A 14,908-nucleotide genomic window follows, 5' to 3' on the forward strand; every position below is an offset into this window, starting at 1 on the left:
CGCTTCTCAAGAGAAAACTGCAAAAACAAGCATCAAAACCGGATGACGAATGATAAGGCGCCTGTGAAAATGAGAACACCCCCCCCCCCCCCATGCGTTCCCGGTAGTGATTTAGTTTCAGCTGCCTTGCACTTCATCAGAGGACTTGTAATGACAGCAAACGGCCCTACCTTCTCCCCGCGTGTGCTTCCCGCTTTCATATATAAAGGGGAGACCCATCTAGTGACTCATTCAGTTCACTGTAAGGCTGCCATGGGCATACCACGGAAATTAAAGGCACGAGAAGAACAGCGTGAATACAATGCTGTACGACAGATACAAATCGTTGCGCTGAAAGTGGTCGCGGAACCCAAAACGGTGCATCCCAGCGACCGCAAAGCGATTACCACTGCCATTACTCTAAAGTAATAATACCCCCCCCCCTCCCCCAATAAACATTTGTGTTATCTGATACAGCTTCGCTGGACATTCACATTAGCAGGGCGGAATGGCGGCCAATTTTTGTTGCACTCTATTTATAAACTGGCATTGTGAAGTGCACATGTCAGTGTGCATTATGATGACATTTCACACACTACTTCAATGTTGCTTTACTGCTGTGAACTATATATATTGCTCAGGTGTACTACCTATGTTGTTCCACGTGTTCAGTATTAGGCGTAGGTTTTCTGCACGAAGATGGGAACATATATATCCTTACATTGACATGAAAACTGCTACGGTTTTGATTCCAATAAAATATTGCAATTACTGTTTCCTGTGTCACGTGAGGTGTGTCTATTTGTCCTGCGTGCAAATGGATGAAAGTAACTTGTGGATGAAAACAAACTGCTGAAAGACTGCCCGCTCAATTTAACTGCGTGTGTTTCATTACCGAAGAAGTTCAACAGATGATTTACTCATTATAGCAGGTTGTAGACGCGAAATACGTGAGAGGCAGTTAAGCAGAAAGTGATTTCAAGAGGAGCAATGACGTGCGCTACAGATATTGCATGGTATTACTGGCATAACTTGTTGATCCCCTTGCACATCTGTCCTCCTGTGGCAGTATTAGTATATTCCAAGAAGATAACACCATGAGACCACCCAGACATAGGCGCATAGATAGATAGATAGATAGATAGATAGATAGATAGATAGATAGATAGATAGATAGATAGATAGATAGATAGATAGATAGATAGATAGATAGATAGATAGATAGATAGATAGATAGATAGATAGATAGATAGATAGATAGATAGATAGATAGATAGATAGATAGATAGATAGATAGATAGATAGATAGATAGATAGATAGATAGATAGATAGAAACGACCTAAGCTCCTTTGGTTCACTAAGAAATGCTTCGCATTTCAAAACACTTTTGCATTTGTAGAACTATTTGGCAAAGATTAATCCGGAGCACACACTGTATACCTCTTCAAAATTGGCTAGCGCGAAAATCGACAAGGACTAAGAAGGAACACTGATGTACAGGACAGGCGCTACTCGCAACTAAGCTTTATTCAGAAACGTCTTCCTACATATATACACAGCCGAGTGGCGCGCGCAGGCGCAATGCACATGACAGTCGACAATGCTAATCAGGATCGGGATACCAAAACAAATTCGCATTATAACGAAGTATCTAAGAACAGTCTTTCTTTACTGCGCAGAACAACAGAAGTGTCACTGATGCATTCACGGTCTTTCTTTTTAATGTGATAAGCCTCCATTAGTTCTCTCGCCAGTGCATTCCCACTTCTGCCCAGAATTCGAATGCTAGACAGCACTGGCTCACAGGCACAGGTCCTACAATGCGGAGGCAGATGAAAAGTGAAATTATTCTTAACAGAGCGCTCGTGTTCCCGTGCTCGATCGTTGACGCAACGCCCAGTTTGTCCGATATAAACCTTGCCACAAGTGAGTGGGATTTCGTACACGACGCGTACGGCGCATGTGACGTTGGGTTGGACGTGCTTTTTTGCGCACGGCCGTTTTTTAAGTGGTCCCGAAATGCGAGGGCATAGCCCAGCCAGTTTATGCGGCGCTGAAAAAAACCGACGTGCGGAAAAAAGCACGTCCGACCCTACGTCACATGCGCCGTAGGCGTCGTGTACGAAATCCCACTCACTTGTGGCAAGGTTTATATCGGACAAACTGGTCGTTGCGTCAACGATAGAGCACGGGAACACGAGCGCTCTGTTAAGAATAATTTGACTTTTCATCTGCCTACGCATTGTAGGACCTGTGCCTGAGAGCCAGTGCTGTCTAGCATTCGAATTCTGGGCAGAAGTGGGAATGCACTGGCGAGAGAACTAATGGAGGCTTATCACATTAAAAAGAAAGACCGTGAATGTATCAGTGACACTTCTGTTGTTCTGCGCAATAAGGAAAGACTGTTCTTAGATACTTGGTTATAATGCGAATTTGTTTTGGTATCCCGATCCTGATTAGCATTGTCGACTGTCATGTGCATTGCGCCTGCACGCGCCACTCGGCTGTGTATATATGTAGGAAGACGTTTCTGAATAAAGCTTAGTTTCGAGTAGCGCCTGTCCTGTACATCAGTGTTCCTTCTTAGTCCTTGTCGATTTTCGCGCTAGCCAATTTTGAAGATTATGAACCAACTAGCCCAACAACGTATACTCTTAAACTGTATACCTCATATGTACATCGTGGTGTCGGCCAAAGAGAAGCCAGATTATTTATTCTGACTTCCGAGTGCGCTCTTCAGTTCGCTTTATATATATATATATATATATATATATATATATATATATATATATATATATATATACTGCCACGCCCGCTTCTTGTTTTATTTTAAATGCGGAGCAGTTCTCAGCGAACCTCAGGCACTTTGGCCGTTTCTATCTACGTATCTATCTATCTATCTAACCGCCTACGTGTGGGCGCCCTCCAAGTCGTCTCCATAACTTGTAATATACCAAAATTAGCGTAGTAGGGGATCAGTGTGTATGACGAACACGATCCACTGGCCGTGACATGAATAACGCAAAATACCGGTTGCGTACGTCATGAAACCCTTTGTCCAAGTCAAGTGTGGCACATACCCGCATACCAAAGTGAGGGTATGTGCCACCGGCGATACAGAGTCTCAACAAACACAGTAACCGCGAGCACACATTGACACACAAGGAATGTGATAATAATAATTGTTGGTGTTTTATGTTCCAAAACTACGATATGGTTATGAGAGATGCCGTAGCGAAGGGCTCCGGAAATTTTGACCATCTGGTATTCTTTAACGTGTACCGAGATCGCACAGTACACGGGCATCTAGCATTCTGTCTCCATCGAAATTCGACCGCCGCGGCCGGGATCGAACCCGCGACTTTCGGGTCAGCAGCTGAGCACCGTAACCGCTACACCACCGCGGCGGACGCAAGGAAAGTGAGGAAGCTGAAGACAGAACAGCCCTGGAAGACGCTCAACTACCATCCACTCGTCCACGTGGTCCGCAACGTGGACCATACGCAGACCAGACCAGATGCAGACGAATGGTCCGGCATCAGTGCTTCATACAATAAATCTGCCGAGAGAACCAGGCCACTCATCATTACCGGTTACTGCAACATTGATTTATCAAGACCCAAGAACGCCTGGTCCTTATCCTGCGTGAAAGATGGCTTGAATGTGGAGAGGGCATCAAACTACCTCGCTGCCACGTCCAGGACAGGAGGCATCATAGATCATTTCATCGTAAGAGGTATCCTGGATTTGCACCAGCTGTACTATACCTCTCACTTCATCGCACTTTACCCGTCGTAGCCGCGATCACGAACGGATCCTAATAACAAGTCCGGTCCAGCTGCTGGGGCTCACTGATCACGGTGATGATGACCTTGTTCAAGAAGTGTCAAGAACCCCTTCCACACATCCACAAGCACTCGTGCTTGCGTGCGTGCGTGCGTTCTCCGTCATAACGTACAAGTATAAGCATAACAACGGTAACAACTGCAACTGTGACTGCAACACACGCGTAGCGCGCCTGTGCGTGCCACTCGGCTGTGTATATAAATCCAGGGAAACATTTCTGAATGAAGCTTAGTTCCGAGTAACGCCTGTTCTGCGCATCCGTGTTGCTTTTTTGTCGTGTTCGGATTCGCGCTATCCAGTATTGAAGAATACAAGCACTACATATCAGCTTACCGCGTCTGGTGTTGGTAACACCCATATTGCTGTTGGCATCGTTACGCAACTGTAAACAACTGGTTATATAATACATATGCAACTCTTCAACATATTAGCGTGCGTATACCACTTCCGCTTTTCTCTATCGTCATTCCGTAACTATTCGCTCAATGTGAACAATTAGGCCACAGTCACCACCCCATGCATGCTTCGCATAAGATCGATTCCCACGGTGTGGGATCTGCCGAATTTTTTTGATGTATTCGGGTTTGACCAGCGAGGACGGTTAGCAACGCTCGACGCTGACCGCGCCACAGTGTTCGAGAAGCTTCGCGATTGTAGTAGATCACTTTGTTAAAATTGCGCGCAGGGCCCGAATAGTCTAGATTATTCCAGAGCTTGCGCGACCACCAGTGATAAGACTGGAAAGTTCGATGCGTTATGTATAAAAGACGGCGCGTCCCAGCCATGAGCACTTTATCGACAGCCGGCGCTCTGTTCACCGCTTCAGTGTACAGTGTGTATTGCTGTAGTTTGGCTTTCCGTTTCCCGGCCACAAGTTCGGCCAAATAAACAGTTTCATCTTGGACACGCCGATTGCTGCCTTCGTCGACATCACGACCACGTGACAATATCAAGGCGGAACTATATGGCCTTTGCGTAAGAAAGCGGAAACGGAGCCACACATATCTGCCTTGGCGAACACAGCCGGCGGATGTGGCCGACGGGATGGCAGCGCTTGCATTCGCGAGGAACGCTTGTGGCATGTGTTTCTGCGCTGTTTTTGAACGCCATTGCATCATCGAATGCAAGAGGAGGAGTGGAAGGGATTTTCTTCCCCTTCTCACAGTTTTCGGGCCGCTAACGCGCTCAATGTAAGAGCAGTGTGACGATACACGCGATTATGTCTGATGCAGAGCGTCGGAAAACTGTCGAACTGAAAAACTTGAGACGTTGACAGTATTGCGCGAGCGAGATATAGCAACAGTGCCATTTCTGGGAGGAAGCGCCTGATGCTTTCACCGTGAGTGAGAACCTCCCTGAAGGCACGCCTGACGAGGCGCACTTTTGGAGTGCTATTGACCTACCATCATGCGAGCTTTTTGACTAGGCTGCCTGCACTTGAAAACCTTCGAAGTTTCCGTGGCAAGTGAACTTCGGCAAGTACAATTACAAGTTTGACATATTCCGGTGAGTCGTCTTGCCTCTCAAATATCACGTTGTCCTGATCTTCTGGCCCTGACAGTAAAAGTTTTCTCATATGAGAGCTTTTTCCTCTAACATAGGCACGTCTAACCCAATCGAAGCCCGCAGCACTTTATGAAGGCTGCACAGAGCGGCAACAGTCCGCCGTTTTAAGTTTTCTTTTGGTATGTAGACCCGGTGAACAACACTTTTAATAGCGATCGATCTGATGTCCAGATTGTCGTTGAGGCGATGACCTATTATGCATGGGTGGGGCACCATGGCGATATGGTGTGCAGGAGGGAGGAGGACAGATCATCCCCTGCCTCCGCTGCCATTATTGTTACTTCCTTTTTTGTAATGCTCATCAGATGTAGTGTTTCGCTGTCCAGAAAATATGGAATATCAAGTAAGACTCGTCGCATGCACATACAGAAAGTAGAGCAACACACTTCCAATCAAACGAACAAACAAAAATGTAGCAGCGAAATGCCTATCCTCATTTAAATGTATGGTTTGACTAGCGCTTTCAAACATTTATTCATTCCAATTGATATTGATGAATGCAAAGGATATTCCCAATTCGAATATCAAGAAACATAAACCTTTCTGTCACCAGAAAAGATTGTTGAAGCACTGTTAACGCCAGCCGCACACTGAAAATTGATATTCATTTCACACGCCATACTTATTCCTTGGTGATACATCTGTGAGATTTAAATGGTTGTGTTCTTTGTATAACGATGCAATATTCGTAATCTAGGAACTATTTCCTTCAGTCCTTACGACATGTTTTATAATTCATATTTATAAGACAACCGCTAGTTGCCAACGTTCACTACTAATTAATGTTTGGCTCCCACCCACAGTTCTTTTCTATGTAACGGTCATCTAAGGGTATCTAAGGCAGGCATATAAATTCTAAAGGTACAAATGATGTTATTTTATTAGTATCTGACCAGCTCAATATGGCGCGAGGTTTCTATGCCACGGAAGACGATAACAACAAAGCTGTTGCGATATGACCGCCGATTAAGGTGCTCTTCAAGCTGAATCTACGTGCGCGTTAGAGCCATAGCACGCTGACGGTGAAGGCGCTAGGGCTATTTATGTTCAATTCTTTTTTACCAGAGGCCTGACTGTGTTCTAGATTTCGAATGCCAATGAAAAAGAAACGGCACCAGAACCAATACATGACCTTGGGGTCGACAAAAACGCAGCGTTTTCGCATCTCCGTGTTACACATGATGCTGAGTTGAGGTCAAAGCAGTGGTGGTTGCGGATGCGAACACTCGTCTAATTCCTTTTCCTGCCTTCTACAGATGTACTTCCTAGACAGGCCAGGCTCCCGATAGTGACTGCTGCAGCACCTGTCGTTGCATCATCCACGTGTCAACGTGGAAAGTTGTATTCCGGATAATCTGGCCACATCATATCTACCGTTGCCAGCATTCCTGTCGTCGACCTGCGCCTGCGCGTATCTCCAGTCTAGGCATCAAAAGCAGTGCCAGGAGGCACGCCCACGTCAAAGCAGTGGTGGTTGCGGATGGTAACACTTGTCTAATTGCTGCTCCTGCCTTCTACAGGTCAGTTGGTTTTACTCAAACCCTTGGTATTGAGCTCTGTCTTATACCGCAACCACTGCTGCTGCTGCTCTTTGTATTATTCGCACGCTCGTGTATTCACTTGTGTTTTTCAACAAGTTTCCTGCTTGTGGCATCACGATGCCTACGAATGCAGAACTAGCTGAGAAAATTGAAGACCTTGAGGCAAAACTTGACAGCCGATTGACAAAGCTCGTGGACAGAGTTGTGGTTGACGTCACAATGAGGCTTCGAGAATCGGGCTTTCCTCTCAGCGCTGTAAATTCAGAGGTCAAGGGCATGGATGCTGGCCTGAAAACACTTAATGCCATTGTAGAGGCAGTCCGTGTTCAACAACAAGAGCTTTGTTCTACTAACGAAGCTTTGAAAAATGAGAACGAGACTCTAAAGTAGAAGGTGGCTGACGTGGAGCAGTACACTCGCCTGAACAACGTCGAGATTTAGGGAGTGCCCTCTTCCCAAGGGGCGGACTGTGTTGCGATAGTGCAGTCAATTGGTAACAAAATCGATTGTCCTGTATCAGGCACCGATCTGTAGCGGCCACCTCGGTATCCATTGTAGGGATTGTGGCTGCGCACCGAAGTTTCGCGGGACAACTGTCATCGCCAGACATAAAGAAAGAAGACCTAGAGAAATAATTGAAGCAGCTGAAATCGTAGGCCTTAAAGAAAAATGTGTTAGTATGGCATCTGTAACCCTCTCTCAAAAAGAAATTGACTTTTTATCAGTCAGATGATTCACGCTTGTTTGTGACACAGAGTGGTGATGCGGTGATGTTGATGTCAGAGTGATGATAGCACATTAATGGCAGTCACGTGTGTGTTCACTGACATGGTATAAATGTGCCTACTTCACAGAAATAAAGATCAGTTGTAAGTCAGGGCCTGTCGTCCTCTGTCGCCCTTTTGTGCTCGTCCAGAAATTCGCGCTGTTTTCCCTTCAATGTCCAATATGAAAAGTAAGAAGCAATTTTTCTCCTTCTTTCTTCATTTTAGTGTTTCTTCCAGAGTCTTGCGCTGCAGTACAATGTCCTTCTTTCGCTTCGAGACGGTATATTTGAAATAGAACACAACTGCAATGAAGGTAATGGGCACCGATCTATTCCTTGAAATAGAAAAAGTGATCTGAAACGGTGCAGCATAAAATGACCTAAGAAGAATACCTGGAGTATTTAACCATTGTTGCAAAATATTGGCGTATCGTTCATTAGCTGCAATTTAGGCTTCCTTTACGAGTTAATTCAAGCCCAAAGAAAATGTTCTAATCTGTAAGGGTAAATTCCAAATTGTTCTCCTGAACACCAACGATAGTGGGCTATGTAGATTTTAGACGCAGTATAGATTTGACGTAGTTTGGTGACATGAGCACACTGGCAAAAAATTGTCCGAGCAGGCGCGACCATATTCTCTGTAGCAAAAAACTGCGTTTTTGTCTGTTTCAGTTAAAGTGTACTTGGCTCTTATTGAAAAAAAAAACGTCACATTTTAAACAGCGAAGCGTTTCTAGCTAGGCGTAAAGTGTGTGGCTGTACCCGAAAACTACCATCACCATGAACGGGGATGTTCCAGAAAATTTGTGCAGATCCCACTGCTCACCGCTAGGCTTGGCCTGTAATAACCCTGAGAACGAGTACAAAGAGAGATGGAGAGATAGAGAAATAAAGAAGAGGTAGAGAAATAAAGAACGAGAGAAACAAGCAGAGACATGGAAAGAAATATATAAAGAATGAGAGAGAGAAAATTTCTTGCCGAAATAAAATCTTCAAGATGAGAGATTTCAACCCGCGTACTCTCTATCCGAAGGCGAACATCCTAACCACTCGGCTGTCCAGGCATTTTTTTTCTTGGTCGTGGTATTTAATAGAATGCGTGTTAAAAAATAGCACACACATTATCACACAGAGTTACAGTGTTGAAAAAATCCGTAAACAGGGGGTGGGTGCTCGAGCCGACGTTTGGACAAGTGGACTTGTCTTCCTAGTAGTAGTAGTGTCTTTATTTCTTGTAATACAAGAAAAAGGAACAGAGGCAAAAGGCATTTCATACGCCTGACAAGGGCCTCTGTACCTGAAGTTCGCAACGCATGCACAAGGCTGGAACTGACTTCCTTAGCTATCGTGTGTATATGCTTCGTGCCCTCTCCACCACAAGGGAGAAGGGGAGGGCAACTGCCAGAGTGGAGGGTGGGGGAGGGGGGAGAGACAACCATGACGAACTGGATATGTCATAAGGAAGGTGAAAAAAAGAAACAAAATGCGGGGGGAAGGGAAAGGGGAGGGTATACGTTTCGCTGAATGATTGTCAGTGGAAGGACGTGGCATTTTGGCAATAGTAGAGTCGAAATTCATGGATGAAGGGATTAGTTTTCATTGATTTTTCGTTGTGTTTGTACCATACCGAATAGATTCAAGAGCCCCCTTAGAAACGTTAATACCTGCAGGCTGGAGTGTATTGAACTTGTGAATAAGGTATGACTCTGTATATTTTCTGTCTCTTGGTAACCGGAAGTTTGACTGAAGTATGTAAAGTTTGAGATCGGTCGAAGTTGTGACCTCCTACATTAAAATGCTGTGCCACTGCTTTGGGTAACTTCTTCGCCATGTCCGCGCGATGCCCGTTTAATCTAACATTAACAGGTTGGCCCGCTTCGCCAATGTACCGTTTTTGACAATATGAACATTTGATCATGTAGATAACGTTTGAATTAGTGCAGGTGAAACTAGATTTTATATGATTGACGTAATCACTTCCGGTGCTTGTAACTATAACGCCATCTTGAAGGTGTTTACAAGTCTTACATCTTGGACGAGAACAAGGTGTTGTGTGGGCAGTAGAATGAGGGTTTACTTTTGCATGCACTAACATGTCCTTAAAATTCCTATTGCGGCGATACACTATCTTTGGTACCCCGGGAAACGCTTTTCTGAGGCGCTCATTGCTTGCCAGTATTAGGTAATACCATACTGAGGATATGTATGTTTGGTAGCGCATTTGAGTACTTGGTTATAAATGCTGGTGTCTGGTTGGGCTGTGCTACGGGGGCCCTTTGAGCTAGTGATGATTTCCTATCTAGTTGACATGCCTCGTTGTAGACCTCGTTTAGAGCATCTCGCGGGTAATTTCTTCTAACTAATGTTTCCTTTAGGTTGCTTAAGTGGTGAACGTAGTCAGTGTCGTCGCTACAGGTCCTTCTTCTACGCCTTGCCTGTCCTACAAATATCCCTTGTTTGCAGTGTCGCGGCTGATGACTGGTGGCTGGCTGTCTGTTGGTTTTCTGTAAGGCGTCGTCTTTAATTTTCCTGCTTCAATTGATTCCTGCCGTGTTTTTGAGTCACAGTTCGGCAGCCACATAGCGACGATAAGCGTACAAGCACTGGTGACTCGAAGGCTAACTTGAAGTCCTCTATTCCAGGGAGAGTTCTTCATAATGTGCTGCACAGGAAAGGTGGCGAGGCTAAGCACCTCGCCAAGTTAACATCCGTTAGGTCAACAACCATTCGGATGAAATGTGTACGTGAATAGGTTGTCGGCTCTGCGTGACGGTCTTGCATGCGCATCTTTCATAAACTATACATACCAATAAGGAAAAACATATCATAGGGTACCTCATGAAGAGATGTTGACATAAGATAAAGAATAGTGTACGAATTAATTGCCAAAATTTTCTTCAGAGTTATTTGTAGGACATCCCACAATAAAATGGCGTCTTTGCGTCCGTTAACTGCCGTCTCTGTGACATACCTGACACAATAGGGTATTGTTTCTCTATTGTGTCAGGTATGTCACAGAGACGGCAGTTAGCGGACGAAACAAAAATACATTTTCTTCGTAATCATCTTTTTACGGGTAGTCTTTCAGATTGCAGTTTATCGAAGAATGTTTTTGAATTGGGGCATATATACATTTTGCGCACTCGTTTCAGCACATCATAGCCTGGTAGCCTCGTGGAAGAGCATATAAAGTAAATCTTTATGTAGTGTTTTGCGTGATATTGCATACAAGTATTATAATAAAAAGCGGACGTCAAGGAGCCGAACCGCAATGCAACCTTCCTGCAAGAATGCCCAGACACATGGTCGCGCGGAGGAGTTTGAAGAAACAGCCAGGTCATGTAAGGAATTACCAAATGTAACCTGCAAGAACGAATGAATGATGGGATTGGAACTGGCACGGTAAAAGAAGAAGCGGGAAAATTCTTGACATAGATACAAATGTCTTAAACCCAACCCTCCGTCACTAAATTGCTTGAATGTGTTGTCACGACGCATGGGCTCAAAAGTCGAAGATCATACGAAAGTTGCAAAGATACGATGGACACGTTGCACATCGCCGCACCAAAAACGCCGCACCAAAATTTTTGTGTCAGAACCTTCTTAACTAGTATTAATCATGTTCAGCTAAAATTGGCCAGGCATCACTAATCTTGAGTTTGACTACCTAGCCTGTCCAAACCCAGGCCGAGATTTTGCGAGTTGTGACCTGCCATATTTTAATGTGGCAGGTGATAACTTCGAAAATATCAAACTTTACATACTTCAGTCAAACTTACGGTCCCCTAGAGACGGAAAATATAGACTAATACCTTATTCACAAGTTTAATACACATCAGCCAAGCGGTAGAAATGTATCAAAGGCGGTTCTTGAATCCATTCGATATGGTACATACACAACGAAATTCAATGAAAATTGTGTCCTTGTAGGAATTTCTAATCATGCTTATTCCCGTGAAATTCTCGTTGTCATGAGTAGAGGCCTGATGTTGAGGCATTAAAAAAGCCTGTTTTAGGCGCCAAAAATAGGCAGGCAAAACACGTTTTAGGCCTTTAACGTAGTAACTGCAGGCGTTTATACATAACTGCAAATAATTTCAAAACAAAGACGTTCGCGACCTGTATCTACAACAGGAAAGCAATAAATGGTATTGTTTATGATGGCACAAAGGCGCCAACAGCTGAACATAGCCGTGCAATTGTCCTTTTTCTTGCACGGTCCGCAGAATACGGTCTCTGCTTTCATTCTGTAGCATGGTGAGTCGAATCAACACACTTCGTCGAATCAACACACTGTCGAATCAAGACACTTCTGGGCGTTTTTCTTTTCTGCATGGCTGAGAAGGGCAGCACGGGAGCATATAGCCAGACCGCTAAATGACCAGAAGGGAAGGATGCCTTGTATCGGCCGGGTCTAATCGCGTATAGGGTCAATTTCTCCCCTGTCGGTGAACACCTAAAGAAGTGAATACAGACAAAACAAAAGCCGCGTGCACATCACGCTTTAATGCGAAGGTGCTTAAGATGTCGGTAACGTGTGCTCCTTCGTAAAAAAAAAGCCGGCAGATCCCACGCATTGTGGGAATCGATGTAATGCGAAGCAGCCAGCAAAAAGCTGCATACATCGTCCTGTATGTCACTAAGGAAAATGCGTGTCATGGTTTTCATGTTAACTCCTATTATTTATGTTCGTCACACAGTAACGTCGCGCAATACCAACTTCCGGGTAGATCAAGCTAGCGAAACGGCCGCCAGCGCACCATGAGCGTGGTACGTAAGTCATGCTGTACATGACATGCGTGTCATGATTTTCATGTTAGCTCTTGTTATTTATGTTCGTCACACAGTCACGTCGCAAGATACCAATTTTGGTGTATATCAAGCTAGCGAAACGGCCGCCAGCGCATCATGAGCGTGGCATGTAAATCACGCTGTACATGACATACGTGTCATGATTTTCATGTTATGACTTGTCATTTATGTTCGCCATACAGTCATGTTACGCCATACCAATTTTGGTGTACATTCGATTAACCAAGCGACCAGGAGAGCACAAAGTCGTAGGCGGCTAGATAGATAGATAGATAGATAGATAGATAGATAGATAGATAGATAGATAGATAGATAGATAGATAGATAGATAGATAGATAGATAGATAGATAGATAGATAGATAGATAGATAGATAGATAGATAGATACGCTCAAAGTCGCAGAAGTTCGCTAAGAAATGCTTCGCATTTAAAACAAGAATTTTATTTTTTTATTTTATTTACAGATACTGCAATCCCCGTAGGGAATTTTAGCAGGGTGGAAATACAGCATATTATGGAAAAATGTAGGCAACAAAACAAAACAGAGTATAATACATTGCTTCAAAAATACAAATACATCGTATGCGAACGAATACATTGTTTTAGGCTATTGCGCATACAAATACAGCCCTAATACAAAACAACAACTAAAAAACAAAACTCGGCAAAAAGAAATACATATTATGAAGGAGGTCATATTGGAAGGTAATTAACAGATGTTTGCAGTAAATAAAGACAGTGAAGGTTGAGTAACTTGGGTATTAGTCAGGTTATTCCATTCAGTCACAGTCCTTGGAAAAAAGGAATATTTGAAACAATTGTTTTTTACGTTGAATGGGGTAATTGTTAGGTGATGCCTCTGTCTTGTGGCATACCCAGAAGAAAAAGTAATTATATCAGATATGTTAATATTGTAATGTTTATTGATAAGTTGAAATAAGAATTTTTAGTCGGGAAACACGATTGCGTTCCGTAAGTGCAGGCAAGTTGGCTTGTTTTAAGAGTTCTGTTGCGAGGTACGGGTGTAGTTATTGTAAATGAAGCGAACTGCCTTCCGCTGCACCCGCTCGAGTTTTTTAATGTTAGTTTGCGTATAGGGGTCCCAAATTATGGCGGCATAGTCAAGGACTGGAAGTATAATTGTTTTATATGCTAACGAGCGTACGGGAAATGTAGATTGTTTTAATGCCCTCCTAAGAAAAAACAATTTGCGGCAGGCGTTGCCGGTTACTTTACGGTTACTTTATCGATGTGTAGGTTCCATTTTAGGTTGTTAGTAATCATCAACCAGCATCAACCAGCACGCGCTCTCTTCAGTCTCTTTACAGTGAAGCTGTTTAAGCTATTGGTAACTTGTGCTCCTTCGTCCAAATCGCCTCACGTGATTATGCGCCATAGGAATTGTGCAAGCCCCACTACCGTGTACAGGAGGAGCAAGTTTCAAACGAACACCTGAAGAAGTGCGAGAGAGAGAAAGAAAGAGATAGAAAATAGAGAGAGAAAGAAAGAGCAGAGAAAGGAGCCGTTACACAGAAAGGGGAAGAGAAAAATAGAAACAAAGGAATAAAGACTTAAAAAGAAAAGAAAAAGACAGAACAAATAAAGAGAAAGAAAGAGAAAGAGACAGAACAAAAAAAGAGAAAGAAACAAACGGACAGCGATAGAAAGAAAAAGGAAGTGACAAATAGAGAGGGAGAGACAGGAAAGAACGGGAAGAAAGTGAAAGAAATATAGATAGAGCGAGAACGAGAAATAGCTAGATAGAATAGAGATAGAGATAGACAGATAGAGATAGACAGAGATAGACTGCCAATCCTGAAGCTGCCGTATTTTTTAACACGAAAGTGTTTTATGCCGGGGTCCACCAAGACTTCAGTGACGTATTTCCGTCACGGAAATGACGTTGAAAAAATATGCACAATCAGATGGCAAAGAAAAAAAAGGTACCGCCAACGGGCATCGAACCCACGACCGCTCGGTCCGCAACAACAGATGCCGCCCTACTGAAAAAACCTATATGGTTTCATACAGGATCCGTATGGTTTTATACAGGACTTACAGGACTAAATATAGGAATTGTATAGGACCGTGTGGGGGTATATAGGATCCAAACAGGATCCAAATGGGACCTAAACAGGACCCATATGGCGGTATATAGCACGCAAGTAGGACCTACAGAGGACCCATATGACGGTATATAGGACTCAAATAGGACCTCCAGAGGACCCATATGGCGGTTATAGGATACAAATAGGGCCGCCCAGGACCTATATGGCGGCATATAGGATCAACACAGGAGTTGTTTTCTTTCATCCGCTCTCATTCAAACCTCTCACAATCTCTTCCTGATCAATAGTTCGCCTTTTTCTCTTTATAAGTGGCAGGACAGCACTTAAT

The 14,908-nt window shown here is 43.9% G+C and overlaps 1 protein-coding gene across 1 annotated transcript in view; it reads left to right on the plus strand.

The window, feature by feature from the left end:
• The first annotated feature begins 6,623 nt into the window (after positions 1–6,623).
• The window catches only part of LOC119406709 (atlastin-2), a 210,661-nt gene continuing 202,376 nt past the window's right edge, over positions 6,624–14,908 (plus strand). The window contains exon 1 of the mRNA XM_037673439.2: positions 6,624–6,912. The gene's annotated coding sequence lies outside the window, so the exon portion shown is untranslated. The remainder of the gene's footprint in view (positions 6,913–14,908) is intronic.

The sequence above is a fragment of the Rhipicephalus sanguineus genome, chromosome 10 (assembly GCF_013339695.2).
Source record: "Rhipicephalus sanguineus isolate Rsan-2018 chromosome 10, BIME_Rsan_1.4, whole genome shotgun sequence".
Lineage (NCBI taxonomy): Eukaryota > Metazoa > Arthropoda > Arachnida > Ixodida > Ixodidae > Rhipicephalus > Rhipicephalus sanguineus.